A 17,875-nucleotide genomic window follows, 5' to 3' on the forward strand; every position below is an offset into this window, starting at 1 on the left:
CATGTTCATTGCAGAATTACTTATAATAGCCAAGACATGAAAATAACCTAAGTTTCCATCAACAGATGACTGAACGTAGAAAATGTGAATATGTACACGCACACGCACACACAGGAATACTATTCAGCCATAAAAAGGAATTCCTGTCATTTGCAACAACATGAATGAACCTTGAAGGCATTATGCTAAGTGAATTAAGTCTGAAAGTGTAAGACAAATACTGTATGATATCACTTCTTATATATAGAATCTTAAAAACAAAAACGAACAAGAAAACAAACTCATGGCTTATAGATACAGAGAACACACTGGTGGTTGCCAGAGGTGGGGAAGGGGGTGGGGACAGGGGAGTGGGTAAAATGTGTGAAGCTTGTCAAAAGGTACAAACTTACGGTTTTAGGATAAATAAGTTCTGGGGATATAATTTACATCATGAAGACTATAGTGAACAATCTTGTATACTTGAAAGTTATCTTAAAAGTTATCACTAGGAAAAAATTGTAATTATATGAGCTAATGTATATTAACTAAACTCACTTATGTGATAATCATTTTACAATATACACATTTATCAAGTCATTACGTTATATACGTTAAACTTACACAATGTTGTGTGTCGATAATCTCAGTAAAACTGAACAAAAACTAAGAAAAAAAGACCTGAAAACTCTCTCTTTGAAATGTAATCATCACAAAAGCAGAGCTCCTATATCCCCGTCTCTGGGGAGTGTAAAATCCCAACTTTGATAATGCCAGTTACACGGAGGGCAGTAATCACATTGACCAACCTGCTTCTCCAACATCATATAGTACGCTTCCACTCCCTCACCCCAGTGCTTAAGAACTCTCTTAACTTTTGTTTCAGGACAGTTGAGTTTAGTCTTTCTCCCCTGTTGCGGTAGTACTGACTAAAGTCTTCCTTGCCTATTTACCTCCATCTGGTGCAATTTTTCTTTGACCAATGCCTACTGTACTCTAGGTAATAAACCATCACCTCAGACCTTGGGTATACTCAGCTAGATAACTAAGCAAATGTAAATGAGTGTGATAAGCACAGTGTTCACATTTACACATGTGTTGTAAAAAAGAGCTATGGGAGATTGTGTCCCCCTCCCCATTTCTCCCGGGGGTATGAGGGGCTTTAAGAAGTTAGACAGATTAGAAGACAAAACTGAACAATGAAAGATTCAAAAAATAAGTTCGCTTAGTATACATCATATGAAGGGAACTCTAGGCAGACAAAAACAGCATGAATGACAATATGGAGGCATGGAGTTCATGATATGTCTGGGGAATAAGAGGTCAAGAGTTGCTCTAATATAGTGTAAACACGTATGAACCAAAAACTGAGAGTTGGAGTGGCTGGAAAGACTGACTGCATTCAAGTATAAAAATAATTATAAGTGATCCCTAAGTAGTCTGGACTCTAGGAATTGGGAAGTGAATAGGAGTGTATCAAAAAGTGATTAAATGCATGTTTTTGAATATTCCTCTGCTGGCAGTGTAAAGGTTGACGTGCTGGTAAACTGGATCTCCTGCAGGACATGGGTGGGGAAAAGCCCTGATTTGTAGAGTTTACAGATTTACCTGGTGTAAACACTCCCAACTATGGCTGATTTCAAGCTGCCAATGGTTTAATAACAGGATTTCTGAATTCCTGAATATTTAACAATGTGTTCTCATGAGCCAGTACAGTTTGCTCTAGAATATCACTGGTGGCAAGGGAAAAGAATGGACTTTGTCTAGGTGAAATAAACCATAAAGCCACTGTGAATGTGGATAGGAGGGAACTCAATCAAGGGACATTACAGAAGAAAAGCTAACAATCCATATCAGAGGTATTATTCACATTATAAACAGCATTCTTTTTAAGGATCTTTCAAGTAGTCAACTATTTAAAGGTCAAATAATGTGTGTCAGAGGTCAAGTAATACACCCATGGTCACCCACCTTGCCAGTGGCAGAGCCTGGATTTGAACCCAGTCTGCCCGATTCCAGTGTCCCATATATAGGCTTATGAGCTCAACTCCTGCTCACCTGGAAAATGAACCTAATGGGATTGCTCTGATGATTAAGTAAGAAAATACACAACCAAAGCACCTAGGACAAGGTCTGATACCTACAAACATTTATGAAATTACAGCTAGTATCACTAATATTGTCATTACCATTATCCTTATTTTGCCACAATCATCATGCTTAATTGAATTTGTTAGGAGTGATGAAACAGACAACCAGGAGGTGCTAATAAAGAAAGCAATTTTCTGTGCTTAAAAAGTTCACCAGCTGGAGAGAATAATGCATCTTAAATGCTGTGGGTTTCTAATTGTAATTCTTAATCTTTTTCCCCCCAAGTAAAAACTAAATCTTATAAACAAATCTATGTGTCTTGGAATAGAGCCTTCTGTTATATCATCACAGTGAGTTTTAGTCTTGCCTGTTATTGCTAAGCTGTCTAACATTTCCCCATGTTAAAAGCTAAGATAACCGTCCTGTAAACAATCAAACATTATTCTTTCCATTGTTCTGCTAACATCAGAAGTAGAATTAACTCTTGAATTATGCCGGTAATGATTCATAATCCTTAAGTAACTGAAAACTCTTTTAACTATGGAGTATTTCACAAGGGAGAAAGATACCAATGTCCAGCCCAGCCCTGACCACTGGAGATTATACGACCTTTTGTCCATGTCACACACCATTGGGTTTTGGCATCTATGCAAAGAGTTAGCTGTACCTCCAGTAAGATAAACCTTTTAATCTATATACAGAGCAAGAATCTTTTGGCCCATAGCTTTATAGCCTCTGGTGCTTTGGACCCACAAATAAATCACTTATAAGATAGAAAACTTGGCAGAAAATTTTGGACTCTAAAATAGCCTGAAAACTATTTAAGTTTAAAAATTCAATAACTGCTATCAAACACACATGATGAAGATAAATGCATCTCCTGCAGTTTTCACTGTTTGGCACACCAGAGAATACCTGAAAGACAAGGTCACCAGAGCTGGGATTGTGTTCACACTTTTTAAGTCCATGATAAATAAAATATCTTCACTCAAAATTGAAACATATATTCATGAACAAGAATCAACACATCATAAAGTACCGCTTCTGACTCCGAACAATTCATAGAAATAATCAATGCAAATCAATGCCAAAGAATACATGTCACATTGCTTATTGCAGGAAAATTGTTTTATAATATAATTACATTAGTTTTATACTCAGTATTTTTAATGTTTATTTCTCACCTTCAGTTTCAACCTTGGCATGTATATTCTTACTGTGAAAGCGAACAGTGAATTGTTTGTTGTTATTTTGCTCTGACCAAAAATATACATACTACAGCTTTCATAATAAAAATCTTAACTGTGGTTTGCATGTGAGCACAAAAGGGATGTTTGCATCAAAGCGTGATGTTCAAAGGAAAAGATTATTTAAATCCTCACACAGAGGGCAAGTTGAATTTCTTTTCTAGGCAAAGTCTTATGTGGAAGACTCAAATATTTGCCCTAACTCTGCAGTGAACTTTGAGTCTGTTTGCTCTCACAGTGTGAGAATTATGTGAGATAGAATTTTATATGGCATCTGTTTGGAATCTTTTTCCCTTTATCCACCCCAACTTGAAATTTTAATTCAAATCCGCGGAAGTGATTTGCCAACTGGTTTCACACACACTGTGGTATGACTCTTCAATCCACCTTTGAATCTAATGTGCACCTCCTATGAGTGAATTGTTATGGAGAGGTGATTTTAAATATAGCATATTAATGGAAATTTGAGGTACAGTAAGGCCAACAGGTCAGGAAAACGACTGCCATGGAAAATAGTAATAAGCTATTACTCACCCTTCTCAAGAGGGGGAGGTGGGCCACGCCACAGGAGGACACACAGGGAAGCTCTGAGAACCAGGTAGGTCGAGAGGCAGACGGAGAGAGGAATTGTGGGCAAGGGTCTTGATTGTGGCTTGCTCTGGAAGGAACAGGTGAGGCAAATAAGCAGGTTTAGGATTGGCTAGTACGAATAATTTCAGTGGGCTCTGGGGCAAAGGGGCTGTCCCAAGTTGTCTCCTACTTGGCCTTGGGGGTCATTTGGGCAGGTGTGTAGTGGTCTGTAGGGACACAGCCCAGTGGGTTGGGGGAAGTGGGCTCTGGATTGGTTGGTTTATATTTGAAAAATAGTCCCCAGGAGGAGGACTCTTCCTGAGAAGGGGAGTGGGTAATGATGAAGGCAAGATGTTAAAGCAAAGTGATTTAGGTAGATTGTCTGGTTCTCCAGAATGAGGTATAACTAGCGTATGCATGGAGGGCAGATCTTAAACTATGATGCTTACAGAGGCTACGGTGCTGGTTAAAACAAGAAGGATGACTTACTATAACACAATTGAAGCATTTTGCATACGTGGTGGGTGCTGTCGGCATCCAGGGCAATTGAACCAACAATACGGTGAGGATCAGCTGCTAAGGGCTCACAGCTTTCTCCTCTGGAGAATTGCCCTCAGCCAGTGGTTCTCAAACTTCATTGTGCATCAGAATCACCTGGAGAGCTTGTTAAACCACAGATTGCTGGGCTCCACCCCCAGAATTTCTGATTCAGTAGGTCTGGGCTGTGGTCCAAGAAACCATCATTGCTAACAAGTTCCCAGGTGGTGCTGATCTGGGGACTATACATTGAGAACAACTGATCTAGGCTGAAAACTGTCACCTCTCCCAGGGATTCCTGGGAGGTTTTACCCTCCAGAGTCAATGACTGACTGAAATAGGATGTAAAAGTCCAGCTACCTTGCCGCAAATCAGAACAATTCTGTGGTGCGGTCCATTCTCCTGAAATCCACAGGAGATGAGACTGTGGCTAGCCTTCGGCTGACTTTATCTTTTTACCAAGGTTCTTCTACTACCCAGTGGTGTTTCCCTCACTTCCCCACAGATTTCTGCTTAGTAAACCACTTGCACAATACACACAACTCAGTTTTTGTTTCTAGGAAACCCCACCTAAGAAAGCATATTTTGTCCAAAAGCATCTTTTTATTTCCGAATCTACATCCAAGAATTCTTTTGCCATTTTAAAGTTTTATCTACCCTCAATATTCCTGTTGATCCTCAAACACAGCAATGGATTTGAGAGTGGTCAGTAGTGATCAAAATGCTCAGAAGGATAGGAAGTATAAATAGAGGAAAAAATAAAGGTAATTATTTGGAGAGTAGAAGGCAGAAAGGGAGATGAGTTAGTTATCCTTGTTTAGAGAATCCAGTGCCTACTTCCTGTTCGCATTGTTCTTACAAGGCAAATTAAAAAGACATGGTACTGCCTTCTGGTACTTTACGCTATAAAATATTGTCTGAAAACAAATTTACATTTTGGGAGGGGATAATTCATGCAGTGAGTATCATGGGCAGTATTTTGATATCTAAACTAACTCTCCACAGCTGATTTGTTTCAATTAATAAAATGTAATTAAATTCTATACAGGAATGAATTAATATGCATTTAATAATCTAAATATGTCAGACACCAGGCTAGCCACTTTCTCATACATCATTCATTCAATCTATTTAAGCCTTATGATTAAGGACTCCAAATAAGTTTTCAGAAAACAAAAGATATTCTGTGTATTTTTAAGAGTAAATATAGTTAGTAAAGAGCACAAACCCACATAGTATTGCTGTTTTCTTGTCAGTAATATAATAATGTCAAGTGATTTAATGAATTAATGTATGATTGAAGAATTAATGTCATGCTTACAACTAATTTTGGCAAAACACTGCAGAATGTGGGACTGCCTTTCCTTCACCCTATTCCAAGCTTTTGAACAGAACTTACCACATTTAATTCTGACTTTGGAAGGAAAATGAACAAGTATTTTGGGCTTGTACTTTCTTATCAGAAACCAGAGCATGTGATGGAGGAGGTGGAAGAGTGTGAAAAAATTTGAGTAGATGTTTCTTAAATTATTATTAAGGACAATTCATGCAATGAATTCATGTAGTTCATGCATGAACCCAAGAGGCTCTCAGGCTTTGGTTTATGAGAGAGAGTGTTTTGGTCTCATCTTTTTTTTTTTTTTTTTTTTTTTTTTTTTTGCGATACGCAGGCCTCTCACTGTTGTGGCCTCTCCCGTTGCGGAGCACAGGCTCCGGACGCACAGGCTCAGCGGCCATGGCTCACGGGCCCAGCCGCTCCGCGGCATGTGGGATCTTCCCGGACCGGGGCACGAACCCGTGTCCCCTGCATCGGCAGGCGGACTCTCAACCACTGCGCCACCAGGGAAGCCCTGGTCTCATCTTTTTTTTTTTTTTTTTTTTTTTTTTTTAATGATGCAGCATGTTGTAATGGAAAGATTCTAATATCATCAGTTCAAATTCTGGCTTCCCTTCTTATTTTCTGTTTGATCTAAATCAAGTTATAGTTGTCTGGGTCTTGATCTTTTTATTTCTAAATTGATGATAATAATCTTCACCTTGATAGTGTGGTTGTGAACATAAGTAATATATGTAAATTTCAATATACCATGGCCAAAGTATCACAAGTTCACAACAAATATTAATTTTTTTTACTTTTAATTTTATCCATATCTCCTTCTTTTTATTAACACACAGTCTGTACTCCAAACTAACTACTACCATCTGAAAACAAATTCTGCATTATCTAGCACTTACTTCTCTTTAACCTCATACTTTTGAACTATCTTTCATGAATTAGCTTCCCTCCCTGATTATCTAATGAAGAGTGGTTTATTCCTCCTATGACATTGAGCCCACTTTGCCATATATTATTCTTACACAGAGTATTTCTTCAATGTTATTGAGTGCAGTGTTTCATTCTACCTACAGTAGATGCCCTTTATATATGTCCCAGTTGAAATTATCACATGAAATAGCATAACTATATTAGTAGTTGTCTGTTTGTCTGTCTCCCACACTATATCATAAGCTCTTGGACTTATAATATGCATTTTGCCTCTCTATTTCTCTCTCTATTCCTCTCTATATTCTATTTTTCTCTATATTCCACCTCAGTGGTGTATTCCCACTGGTACTCTCACCTTTGCAACAATATGGGATTTTCCATTGTAGAGGCATATGTATCGAAGTCCGTGGTTTATCCTGGCAAAATCAGTGGAAATTTTAATATGTTTAATGATTTAACAACTAAAATCAATGCCTGGTAAGCTGAAAGAGGGCCATTTGATAGGAAACCTTCAGACAACGATGGGAGAGATCTTATTGCTCTCTATCTTGTCTATGAGACAGTCACAGTTTATGGCGCCATAGGCTAGTAGATCCAAAGGGACCTGGAATCTCTGAGAAGTAACTTACAAGCTAGGCAAAGCACCCACTTGATCATTGGAGTTAGGGCTCCCAGGCTACGTCCTCTTAGCTGGCGACCCTTCTATCTTCCTCCTGAATTTCCTCAACCTCTGTAGCTACCCTTGCTGACTTCTGTTTAGTGGATCTGACTCTACTTCCCAGTGTTTCTCATCATGACTGGTTATCCTCACTTGGACCTCTTGATTGCTTTATGTTTTACTCTGGAATGAGATTGATGTGTTTTTGACTCCATATTGATACCTAATTATGCCACAGTAGTTTCCATTCATCTTTTTCTAGTACTGACCATAGCCTGACTGCTCAATCCTTCTTAGATTTACAGTCAAAAGTGACATTTTTTCCTATGAAAATGACCCTGTAAAAATATGGATGAAGAAGACTTCCCTTTATTTTTCCACCCAAAACAAAACTTGTTCTGACTTATTCAGGTCCTTGTCATCATTTTGCCACTGCAGGTTATTTATTGTGTGTGTGATGTTGGGGAAGGGGGTGTGCTTTTCCATAGACATTTTAGGGAACAGGGACTCTAGGGGCCTCTACAGGCCCTCACAGCCTAGAACTCTAGAAACCAATTCACAGGCAAAATCTAAATCTAAATCTGTCATGTAGAAGCCACAAACAAACACTGGGATAAAAATTTTGGAGACATGCTGACTATGGCCATGTTTTTGGAAAAACACCTGTAAGGAAGGCTTAGGCAATGTTGTCTCCAGCAAGCAGGGTTTCCAAAACTGGAATGTTACTATTCCTCTAAGAACACGTAGAAGTAAGTGGACAACATGTGTGGACATGTAATAGAGTCTATCTCTTGGCAGAAATGAAATCTAAAGCATAAAATATGCTTTTTTTTGAGTAACATGAAACATATCAAAGTTCTCAATCCAAACATGACTCCAAAAGACTAGGCATCACACTGCTGGAGAACATGCTGGAAACGAATCTTCACAAGGGTAAGTAAAAAGTTCCCTCCACCAGACATTTCAAGCAAAAGAGAATCAACCCACTCAAAGAGAATACGTTGCTGGGCCATGTTAACATGAGCTATGCCAAGGCCAAGACCAAGGCCACACTCATGGAAAAAATATCAGGGATGGGAAGAGGGAGTGAGGAGAAGGAGATGGTGCTGTCATGCTCAGTGTTAAATTGTACAACCATTCCACAGAACAAATCTGGGCAAATAAGGAAAACATCACCAAATAAAACAAAGAATCCCTCTTAGGTGACCCCTCCACACCCTCACACCCCAACTTCAACAAATAAAGTGACCAGTTTCTAATTCTGGATATTGTATGAGCATAAGCCCAAATGTTCTGGATCATTCTGCTTCCATCGTTCTGCTTAGCTTTGTCTTTGTAGACAGATTATCTGGGTCCCACTTGAAGCTATAGCTCTTCTAACAAACATGTACACACCAATCTCTGAAATGCAAACCATTTTCATGATCATCAGGGAAATGTGAACCACAAGATATTTTTCTATTTCATCTCATTAGCAAGAATTCATTGTCCCTTTAGATATAAATATGATTTTTGGGTAAAAAATAAAGGATTCTGTGAGATACATATTTGTAAGTTATTTGTTCATCATGGTTGTTTGTAAATTTAATTCTATTTTTAAAGGAAAATAATGCAACCTAGCTCTTCATTGAAATATATTTTGTATGTCTTACAGACCAGGCTTGAATAATACATGAAAACTAAACTTCACCATTTGTTTAAAATTTGAAATCAAGATCCATTTTACTTTCATCTCAAGCATTAGTAGAGGAGGCAAGAAACATCATTTTCTTAACTCCAAAGTCCAACTGCATGGCCAATCAAGGTTGATTGACTGAAGGTGTCAAAAAGAGTGGCAGCCAATGTCCTCCAGTCCACTGACCTTGCGTTTCAGAAGACAGATTAAACCAGGCTGTCTCTTTCTAAATTCAAATGGACTGGAAAAAAAAAAATCTTTGTGCCTTGATCCATTATGGGGCTGTGCTTAATTGATCTTTGACTCATTACTGAAGCTGAACAACTTAGGGACACAGACATGAATACTTGTCTACAAAATGGTAAGCCAGGATAACAGTTCTTCTCCAGCTTCGAAACAGAATAACAATGTAATAAACTAATGAAAACAAACTACAAGGAAATTATAAAACGGCCTCAATCAAACAGTATCCTATTCAATTACCATCATTTAAAAGTCACTGTGGACCTCACGGCATTTTAGGGCATGAGCCAACCATCTCCTTGCACGGCCCTGCGATAAAACCTTTCTCTGCTCCAAACTCTGATGTTTCGGTGCCTGGAGCTGCAGACTTTTCCCTGTCAAGCAGGAGACCCCAAAGCTGGTCCATCCTCTCTCCACTCTGTAGGCCAGGGAGGGCATCATTTGGATCCATGGATGAATTCCCTCCTATCAGGATTGTGCTTCAGGATCTTCCTGAACTTTCCCAGAGGCCTTCTGAAGTGACTGCCCTGAGGTTCAGGCAACAATGTTAACTTGCTTCCTCTCCTCTAGCCCTTTGCAAGGGTGGTGTGTTTGAGGGTGGCAGTCTGAGGAGGATTTTCTCCTACTTTATGATGCAGCATTGATGGACATAAAGGAGGGCATTTAGCTGATGGGTAAAGAGTGACTTTCTCTGATGGGTTTACGGCTGACCTAGACTTCAGACCTGGACCCTGGCACCCACAGGGCTGGAGAAGCTGTGAAATAGAAGACGTGGCACGAGAAGAGAGTAGTGATGGAGGGGGGAAGGAGAGGAAGGCTGAGTCGTAGGCAGCCGAGGTTCAGCAGGGCATGCTGCTGAGATGGGAAGAGACCACAGTCATGGAAACCGGGAATGCTGCTGATGGATATTTGTGAGAAATGCCCACCATGCAAAGAAAGGGACCCTTTAGAGTGAGACTAGAGCGACATTGAGGAGAGGAATGCTGGGCTGTAGTTAAAGGTACACAGACATGGGTACAGACATGGAGAGGCAGAGTGGGGCATCATAACAATGGCCATTTTTATGGAGAGCCTCTCTTATGCCAGTAGCTTTGCACCATCGACTCTACTCCTCATCACTGCTCATGGAGGATGCAGCATCATTCCCAATTTCTGATGAAGGACACTGGCAGTGTTACTCAGTGGATCCACATCCATCCATCCATCCATCCATCCATCCATCCATCCAGATGTTCCTGGAGTTAGGAAAGTCCTCTCTTAGAGATTAGTATTTAAGCCAAGACCTGACTGATGAGAAGGAGACAGTCATGGGCAGATCTGGCAGAAAAACACCTCAAGAAAAGGAATGGCAGGTACAAAGCCCTAAGACAGAAATGAGCATGGCATGTCTGAAGAATGAAAGAGGGCCAAGCTGGCTGGTGGCCATGAGGAGAACGGTATCTGATGAGGTGAAGAAGTGGGTGGAAATCAAGGTGCACAACCAGCATGACATAGGTGTAGATCAGAAAGGAATGGCTGGGCAGAGGCCAAATTATGCAGGGCCTTGTGGGTCATCATAAGGAGTTTGGAAATGCCAGTTGTTGTAATGGGAAATCATTGGAAAGCTTTAAAAAGAGGAGCAACACAATCAAATTTAGGATTTAAAAAGAAAACTCTAGAGGACTTCCCTGGCTGTCCAGTGGTTAAGACTCTGTGCTTCCATTGCAGGGGGTGTGAGTTTGATCCCTGGTCAGGAAACTAAGATCCCACATGCCATGTGGCATGGCAATAAATAAGTAAAAAATCAATAAATAAAAATAAATTATTAAAAATAAATAAATAAAAATAAAAAGATAACTCTATAAAACAACGAGATACCACTACACCTATTAGAATGGCCAAAATCCAAAACACTGAAAACACCAAATGCTGGCGAGTAACAGGAACTCTTATTCATTACTGGTGGGAATGCAAAATGGTATGTAAGACAGTCTGGTAGTTTCTTACAAAACTATACATACTCGTACCATATAATCCAGCAACTGGACTTCTTGGTATTTACCCATATGAATTGAAAACTTATGTCCACACAAAAACCTGCACACAGATGTTGACAGCAGCTTTATTCATAAGTGCCAAAACTTGGAAGCAACCAAGATGTCCTTCAGTAGATGAGTAGATAAATAAACTTTGATACACCCAGACAATGAGATGTTATTCAGCACAAAGAAATGAGCAATCAAGACTTGACAAGACATGGAGGAAACATAAATGCATATTGATAAGTGAAAGAAGCCAGTCTGAAAAGGCTACATGCTGTATGATTCCAACTATGTGACATTCTGGAAAAGGCAAAACTATGGAAACAGCAAAAAGATCAGGGGTTAGGGGAGGAAAGGATGAATAGGTGGAGCACAGAGGATTTTTAGGGCAGTAAAACTATTCTGTATGATACTACAATGATACATAGATGACATTTTATGTTTTTCATAAACCAAAAGTGAATCCTAATGTAAACTATACTCTCTTACAACAACAAGAGCGAACACCAATATAAACTATGGACTTTGGGTGATAATGACATGTCAATGCAGGTTCATCAATTGTAACGAACATACAACTATGGTATGAGATATTTATAGTGGGGGAGGCTAGGTGAGCATGGGGGCAGAGGTACATGGAAACTTTCTGTGCTTTCTGCTCAATTTTGCTATGAACCTAAAACTTTTTTAAAAAACACAAAGTCTGTTAAAAAAAAAAAAAAAGACCACTCTAGCCACTGTGTGAAGAGTGGATTGTGTGGCAGCAAGAGAGGAGGAAGGGAAGCAAGTTAGACAGAATTTACAGTAAACTAGGTAAGAGATGTCAGTGGTTTAGACTAATACTCTGATGATAAACAAGGGAAGAAGTAGTCAAATTTGGGACATATTTGGAGGTAATGTTGCCAGAACTTGCTGATGAATTAAATATGGAATTTGAAGGAGAAAAAAGAAAAAAAAGTCACTGATAGCAGTAATAAGTTGCATAAACTGGTAATGTCCTATATCCATACATCTAGCATATTTGCTGATATTTTTTCAGTATTTAATTTCAATATTATTTCCAATGTTTAATATCAGCTTTCTACAATGCAACAACAATTCCTGAACATGACCAATGTTCAATGACTACATGTACTGTATAACTTACTACACTTAGGTAAAATAATGAGTTGTTTGCTACTTCAAGTTACATAAGACTTTTGATAGCTGTATGATTTAAAATCATTTTCAGTGTCAATTTTTATTATAAAAACAATTCTTAAATGTTTGAAGGTAAAATTCAGTTGCAAAATCATCACAAACAAAAACGTATTAGTGTTCTTTCATGGCCATGATTTTCCTTTATTTCTAGCAAATTGAAAGTGTTCAATATTTTATCACGTTATATCTTAGTTGTGAAATTTATAAGAATTACTGGAAATTATTTGCTTGATAGAGGAGTAAATTGTGATTGGACAGATTTATAATCTGAGCATAATATATTTAACACAAAGTTGACATACAATAAGAAACATGTAGATAATATACCATGTGACTTTAGAATATCCTCCTCCTCGAATATCATATATAGGAACTTGTTCATTTGTTTCCTGTTATTTTTATATTAAGAAAATGAAATTTCCCTTATGGGATCCTCAAGCTTTCTCAAGAAAGAGTGTTCAAATACTTAATGATGTGAGAGAGACAGACAGAAAAAGAGAGAGAATATGAATGTTACTAACCTGCCTGTGTATGTGCTGTGCTGTAGAGTCATCATACTAAATTTCATTAGAGCTAAAACAGCATCAATTCCGAGATAGACTATTATTTTATGTGCCAATATTCAAGAAAAAATTCTGCCATATAAACTGTGACACAGTCCTAAGATACCATCAATTACAAGATGCATCCTGATTTCAGAGCTGTACAATGTGAAAAAGAAACATGAGATAAACTCTGGTAACTTCTTCCTGGTAACACAACCATGCTCTTCCCACAATGATTCCTGTGGCCAATAATAATATGAACAAGAAATATGCTACCCTGGCTTTCCTCTTACTTCATCCATGTCAAAGGTTCCTTTGAGGTATCATTCCCTTCATTATTTCTGAATGATAAGGTGCTCCAAAGTTCAGTCCTCAGACCCCTCTGCTATGGCTACTCTCACTCATAAGTGATTTTACCTTATGCTTTGTATTTAAACATCACCTATGTGGTGGATGAATCAGTCTTCAATTTGTAAGTTCACTTCCAACCACTCTGTGACCTGTATTCCAACTGCCAATATAATAATTCCACTGGCTATCTAAAACACATCTCAGAATTCTAAATCTAATACACAACTCTTTTTTTTTTTTTTTGTGGTACGCGGGCCTCTCACTGTTGTGGCCTCTCCCATTGCGGAGCACAGGCTCCGGACGCGCAGGCTCAGCGGCCATGGCTCACGGGCCCAGCCGCTCCACGGCATATGGGATCCTCCCAGACCGGGGCACGAACCCGTATCCCCTGCATCGGCAGGCGGACTCTCAACTGCGCCACCAGGGAGGCCCGTCTAATACACAACTCTTGATTGCTATCTCAGTAAATGGCACCAGACATCCAGCAGCTTAGATGAACAATTAACAGCTTTTCACGAGTGTTTTCTCAGACCCCCATTCACTCCTATCACATCAAACTTAAAAATTGGTTCAAAATTGTTCAACTCTTTGTCCCCTTGCCAGTCTCCCTCTAGCTCCAAGTACCCTCAGCTTTCTCAAGCACTGCTGCTTTAGACTCCCAACTGATCTTTCTGCTTCTACAGTTTCTCAAATTCTCCACAGTGTAGCCAAAGGGATATTCCAACAAAGTGAATCTCATCATTTCATTCTCCTGCTCAAATCCCTTAATTCAATTCTAGTTAAACTTAGAAAGGTATTGAGAGGAACCAAGATGGCAGAGTAGAAGGACATGCTCTCACTCGCTCTTGTGAGAAAACCAGAATCAAAACTAGCTGCTGGACAATCACTGACAGGAAGACACTGGAACTCACCAAAAAATATACCCTACATCCAAAGACAAAGGAGAAGCCACAGTGAGACAGTAGGAGGGGTGCAATCACAGTAAAATCAAATCCCTTAACTGCTGGGTGGGTGACCCACAGACTGGAGAACACTTGTATCACAGAAGTCCACCCACTGGAGTGAAGGTTGTGAGCCCCACGTCAGGCTTCCCAACCTGGGGGTCTGGCAATGTGAGGAGGAATTTCTAGAGAATTAGACTTTGAAGCCTAGTGGGAATTGACTGCAGGACTTTGACAGGACTGGGGGACACAAAGACTCCACTCTTGGAGGGCACACACAAAGTAGTGTGTGCATTGGGACCCAGGGGAAGGAGCAGTGACTCCAGGGGAGACTGAAGCAGACGTATCTGCTAGTGTTGGAGGGTCTCCTGCAGAGGCAGGGGGTGGCTGTGGCTCACTATGGGTACAAGGACACTGGCAGCAGAAGTTCTGGGAAGTAATCCTTGGCATGAATCCCTCCCAGACTCTGTCATTAGCCCTACCAAAGAGCCCAGGTAGGCTACAGTGTTGGGTTGCCTCAGGCCAAACAACCAACAGGGAGGGCATCCAGCCCCACCCATTAGCAGTCAAGTGGATTAACGTTTTACTGAACTCTGCCCACCAGAGCAACAGTCAGCTCTACCTACCACCAGTCCCTCCCATCAGGAAATTTACACAAGCCTCTTAGATAGCCTCATCCACCAGAGGGCAGACAGCAGAAGCAAGAAGAACTACAATCCTGCAGCCTGTGAAACAAAACCCACATTCACAGAAAGATAGACAAGATGAAAAGGCAGAGGGCTATGTACCAGATGAAGGAACAAGATAAAACCCCAGAAAAACAACTAAATGAAGTGGAGATAGGCAAACTTCCAGAAAAAGAATTCAGAGTAATGATAGTGAAGATGATCCAGGACCTCAGAAAAAGAATGGAGGCAAAGATGGAGAAGATGCAAGAAATGTTTAACAAAGACCTAGAAGAATTAAAGAACAAACAAGCAGAGATGAACAATACAATAACTAAAACAAAAACTCCACTAGAAGGAATCAATAGCAGAATAACTGAGGCAGAAGCATGGACAAGAGATCTGGAAGACAGAATGGCGGAATTCACTCCTGTGGAACAGAATAAAGAAAAAAGAATGAAAAGAAATGAAGACAGCCTTAGAGACCTCTGGGACAACATTAAATGCAACAACATTCGATTACAGGGGTCTCAGAAGGAGAAGAGAGAGTGAAAGGACCAGAGAAAATATGTGAAGAGATTATAGTCAAAAACTTCCCTAATATGGGAAAGGAGATAGCCACCCAAGTCCAGGAAGCGCAGCGAGTCTCATACAGGATAAACCCAAGGAGAAACACGCTGAGACACATAGTAATCAAACTGGCAAAAATTAAAGACAAAGAAAAATTATTGAAAGCAGCAAGAGAAAAATGACAACTAATATACAAGAGAACTCCCATAAGGTTAACAGCTGATTTCTCAGCAGAAACTCTACAAGCCAGAAGGGAGTGGAATGATATACTTAAAGTGATGAAAGGGAAGAACCTACAACCAACATTACTCTACCCAGCAAGGATCTCATTCAGATTTGATGGAGAAATCAAAAGCTTCACAGACAAACAAAAGCTAAGAGAATTCAGCACCACCAAAAGAGCTCTACAACAAATGCTAAAGCAACTTCTCTAAGTGGGAAACAAAAGAGAAGAAAAGGACCTACAAAAACAACCCAAAACAATTAAGAAAATGGTCATAGGAACATACATGTCGATAATTACCTTAAACGTGAATGGATTAAATGCTCCAACCAAAAGACACAGGCTTGCTGAATGGATACAAAAACAAGAACCATATATATGCTGTCTACAAGAGACCCACTTCAGACCTAGGAACACATACAGACTGAAAGTGAAGGGATGAAAAAAGATATTCCATGCAAAAGGAAATCAAAAGAAAGCTGGAGTAGCTATACTCATGTCAGATAAAATGGACTTTAAAATAAAGAATGTTACAAGAGACAAGGAAGGACACTACATAATTATCAAGGGATCAATCCAGCAAGAAGATATAACAATTATAAATACATATGCATCCAACATAGGAGCACCTCAATACATAAGGCAACTGCTAACAGCTCTAAAAGAGGAAATCAACAGTAACACAATAATAGTGGGGGACTTTAACACCTCACTTACACCAATGGACAAATCGTCCAAAATGAAAATAAACAAGGAAACAGAAGCTTTAAATGACAACAGAGACCAGAGAGGTTTAACTGATATTTATAGGGCATTCCATCCAAAAACAGCAGATTACACTTTCTCCTCAAGTGCACACGGAACAGTCTCCAGGATAGATCACATCTTGGGTCACAAATCAAGCCTCAGTAACTTTAAGAAAATTGAAATCACATCAAGAATATTTTCTGACCACAACGCTATGAGATTAGAAATGAATTACAGGGAAAAAAATGTAAAAAATGAAAACACATGGAAGGTAAACAATACATTACTAAATAATGAAGAGATCACTGAAGAAATCAAAGAGGAAATCAAAAACACCTAGAGACAAGTGACAATGAAAACACGATGATCCAAAACCTATGGGATGCAGCAAAAGCAGTTCTAAGCGGGAAGTTTATAGCTATACAAGCCTACTTCAAGAAACAAGAAACATCTCAAAAAAAAATCTAACCTCACACCTAAAGAAACTACAGAAAGAAGAACAAACAAAATCCAAAGTTAGGAGAAGGAAAGAAATCATAAAGATCAGAGCAAAAATAAATGGAATAGAAACAAAGAAAACAATAGCAAAGATAAATAAAAGTAAAAGCTGGTTCTTTGAGAAGATAAACAAAATTGATAAACCATTAGCCAGATTCATCAAGAAAAAGATGGAGAGGCCTCAAATCAGTAAAATTAGAAATGAAAAAGGAGAAGTTACAACAGACACCACAGAAATACAAAGCATCCTAAGAGACTACTGAAAGCAACTTTATGCCAATAAAATGGAAAACCTGGAAGAAATGGACAAATTCTTAGAAAGGTATAACCTTCCAAGACTGAACTAGGAAGAAATAGAAAATATGAACAGACCAATCACAAGTAATGAAATTGAAACTGTGATAAAAAATCTTCCAACAAACAAGTCCAGGACCAGATGGCTTCACAGGTGAATTCTATCAAACATTTAGAGAAGAGTTAACACCAATCCTTCTCAAATTCTTCCAAAAAAGTGCAGAGGAAGGAACACTCCCAAACTCATTCTATGAGGCCACCATCACCCTGATACCAAAACCAGACAAAGATATTACAAAAAAAGAAAATTACAGACCAATATCACTGATGAATATAGATGTAAAAATCCTCAGCAAAATACTAGCAAACAGAATCCAACAACACATTAAAAAGCTCATACACCTTGATCAAGTGGGATTTATCCCAGCGATGCAAGGATTCTTCAATATATGCAAATCAATCAATGTGATACACCATATTAACAAATTGAAGAATAAAAACCATATGATCATCTCAATAGATGCAGAAAAAGCTTTTGACAAAATTCAACACCC

The sequence above is a fragment of the Mesoplodon densirostris genome, chromosome 9, assembly GCF_025265405.1.
Source record: "Mesoplodon densirostris isolate mMesDen1 chromosome 9, mMesDen1 primary haplotype, whole genome shotgun sequence".
Classification (NCBI taxonomy): Eukaryota; Metazoa; Chordata; class Mammalia; order Artiodactyla; family Ziphiidae; genus Mesoplodon; species Mesoplodon densirostris.